We start from the raw sequence: 3,512 nt of genomic DNA on the forward strand, positions 1-3,512 counted from the left end.
TTAACATACACCAACCTATACTATTAATAACTAAATACTAATAGATATGAATTAGCCAACCTAATAGGCATACTTTACTAATATGTCCTCAACCGAGATAACAGATATTCTAATTCCATTACCTCAATAAATATATATATATATATATATATTAAAATGAAGAAAGGGAACTTAAAGGTTTCTTGTTGAAGAACCTTTATAATATAGATTTTATTGATATTTTTATGTATACCAAAACAACTTTGAATATTGATGTCAAACTCTCTAATTCTCAATGTTGGGTTGTATGTCCTAAAACTTGCAGTTTTTAAAGTTAAATATATTCTATTATCAATAAAGATGTTATTCGACATCACTTCAATAAAGTTGTTATTGAATATAAATTGCACTTATAGGGTCTAAATCCAATAAACTAATATCCATGGCTATTATATGAATATTTGAACTTTATGTGGAGACATAAAAGTGGATTAGGTTCGAGTAAAGAGTCAAAATGATCTATAGTATATGAATAAGGTTGGGTGCCTTATTCTGGTAATACTATCAGATGTGGCCCACTCTATAGTTGACATGAGGAGTGAAGGCATCCTATGCAATGAGTTTGAGTAAGATCGGACCAAGAAATAAGTCACTCTTACTTTATAACATTGTTTACTGTTTAAGACTGATTATTTCGCTTAGATTACCTAGGTAACTCGATCTTAATCCTGAGCTAACTATGAACTCCTGTTTCTTCGGGATTATCCTTAGATTTGCATAGGTGAGGGTTGACTCAACAGTGCTGGCTCAATAAGCCTCCTGTTTAAGGGGTAAGACCGGGTAGATAGCTGGGACATAGGATGTAATAAGGATTTCATCCCTACCTGATTTAGGGATAGGACAAAGATTGTTCTCTTAAGTACTGAATCCAGATCTTGAACAAGGCACCCCACCCTCTCATTGGCCTGAGAGGGATCCGGTTCAGTGATTGGATCATAAACCAATTGTTCATTAGAGGATCAGTGGAACTTAAGGAGCAAGATGTAATATCAAGGGTAAAACAGCATATTGACCCAACCTTTATTACAAACAACCTATGAAGGGTTGCCTTACTAATTATGGTTAAATCAAGTGGACATAAATATATATCGGAGAGCGGTAAAGAAAATTGAAAAAAAATAGTGAGAAGAGTGCAACTATCGAGCTATAGTGGTGTGACTTAATAGTTAATGAATATTGATTAATTTTGTTTAAAGAGTAGTAGCCAATTAATCTTAAATCGTTGGAGCTCAAAATCTGCAGGTCCATAATGTCCCTCTACTAGCTTGTAAAACATCAACATCTTGAATTAAAAATTGAGTGAATTTGGAATGTTATCAATTTGAAGTGTTCAAATTGAATTTGAAATTGAAATGTTCAAATTGCAATTAGGGTTTGAACTCGAATAAGTTCAAATTCAAATTAAGGTTTGTATAATTATATTTGATATAATTAAACGTTTAATTTATTGAAATTAAACAAAATTGGAGAGTTTATAATATTTAAATATTGATTTAAATATTAATTACATTAATAGGATTCATGTTTAAAATTAGATGTATGGTTAATTTAATATTTTGATATTAAATTATTATTTAATTAATTAAATATGTTTAATTAATTAAAAATCAAATTAATTTTCAATTTCAATTCAATTTGAGAAATTGAATTTTGATGTTTTAAATTTAATTAATTGTGAATTAATTAGATCAAAGTTTAGTTAATTTTCTAATTAATTAAAATTTGAATTTAAAAATATAAAAATTGGAAATTGGATTTGAGTGGGATCTTCCAATATTTTCACCAAATTGAGGTGTTCCTCCCATATACACACACAAATCCCATTTTCATACATGCAATTGAGGTGGCTTTGAGATGTCTCCTTCAGTGCCTGCATGAAAACTGTGGATCAAACAATTCAATTTGTGAGGATCAAAAAGAAAGAAATTGGAAGAACTATAGGGAAAATTTTCAGCTGAGTTCTTTTCCTAGACTTGAAAACTCATCCCTTTTCCTTCACAAATTCAGCTCAATTGTGAGTTCCACCACTCAAATTCAAGGTTAAGAATAGTAGAGAAGATCCCTTGGTGGTTCACTGTTGAATTGAAGCTGAAATTACAAGAAGAGCAGCTTGAAATAGGGAGAATTCATCAAAGGTATGTTGTTGAGAAACTCTCTGCTTAAATTTTTGTTTCAACATGTTTTAGAACTCAAATTAAATGTAATTAGAGTGCTTACTGATTCTGTTTGCTTCATTTGCATGTTATCTAATCCTATCACTCTAAACATAGATAAAGACTAAAGGTATAAAATAAATAGAATACTACTATCATCCCAGAAGACCTTGAAATATAAGATATACATAAATCCACTTACTAGATTAGTTATTTACAACTAAACAAAGAAAATGGTTGATATGTTAGCTAATTCATAAAATAGTAATGGGGATGTAGCTCAGATGGTAGAGCGCTCGCTTAGCATGCGAGAGGTATGGGGATCGATACCCCACATCTCCTTTATGGGATCCTTACAAGTTCACGAGGCAATGTTTGCCTATTGCTTGATTTAAAGACTCTATTTTTTTCTTCACAGGAATTGGTATTGGCAAATATTCTCCCATGACAATGTCAATCAGTACTTTAACCATTAAGTATGACACATCATCATCAAACATTGTGGCTACTACAACAATACTATATAGAGTTCCAATAGTCAAGTGCCATGGTGTTTCCTTAACAAATTTAAAAGAACTAATGTCATGCATGGTTAAGCACAATATAATTAAAATTTAAAAGTCATAATAAATAAATTACCTCCAAATATTCTTTAGGCATATTCTCAATATCCTCTTCTTTAGATGCACTAAGTGCGACACTTCCAACAGATGATTTGGTTTGATGAGATTGTTTGTTATGAGTTTTTTCTCTTGACACTTTGGCATGTCGAACATTCTTTTCATTAGAGCCTCCTTCAATTTTTTGGCTCATTGTGGACTTTGGTTTTACTAATTTGAAATATAGGGAATGGGAAACAAAATCACCCACTCCTCTAACATGTCCCCAATGTTCATCTGTAACCAATGCTTTGGTCAAAACATCTTCACCTTCATAGACTTTATCTAATTTATCTTGTAAAACATACTACAACGTTCACACAATATATATGTTATCACAAGTTTTAGATATTATATATATGCCTAAAGGAACTCTCATTCAAGAGTACCTATGAGCGGAAGCGGATCTTTCCAATTCATTGTGATAGAATTACCGCATATACATTCAAACATACTTTCATAATGCTAAAGAGATCAAGTAATCATACCAGATGAAGATTTCTTCTTCACAGCGAGTCTGAAGGCCAACAGTCTACCTTGAACAATCACCACTCGGACAGAAGAAAATGGAGAAGACAACACCACTCAGAGCCCTCAGTATTCTTAGAGTGAGAATCCAAAGTGTGGACTTTGTTCGGATTTGATGGAGAAAAGGAGGAAG

General features: G+C 31.8%; 1 non-coding gene across 1 annotated transcript; it reads left to right on the top strand.

The window, feature by feature from the left end:
- The first annotated feature begins 2,461 nt into the window (after nt 1-2,461).
- TRNAA-AGC (transfer RNA alanine (anticodon AGC)) lies at nt 2,462-2,534 on the top strand. Its single transcript has one exon. It is a non-coding gene; the product is annotated as a tRNA-Ala (tRNA).
- Nucleotides 2,535-3,512: the final 978 nt, after the last annotated feature.

The sequence above is a fragment of the Benincasa hispida genome, chromosome 7 (genome assembly GCF_027475165.1).
Source record: "Benincasa hispida cultivar pf3 chromosome 7, pf3_genome.v1.1, whole genome shotgun sequence".
Classification (NCBI taxonomy): Eukaryota; Viridiplantae; Streptophyta; class Magnoliopsida; order Cucurbitales; family Cucurbitaceae; genus Benincasa; species Benincasa hispida.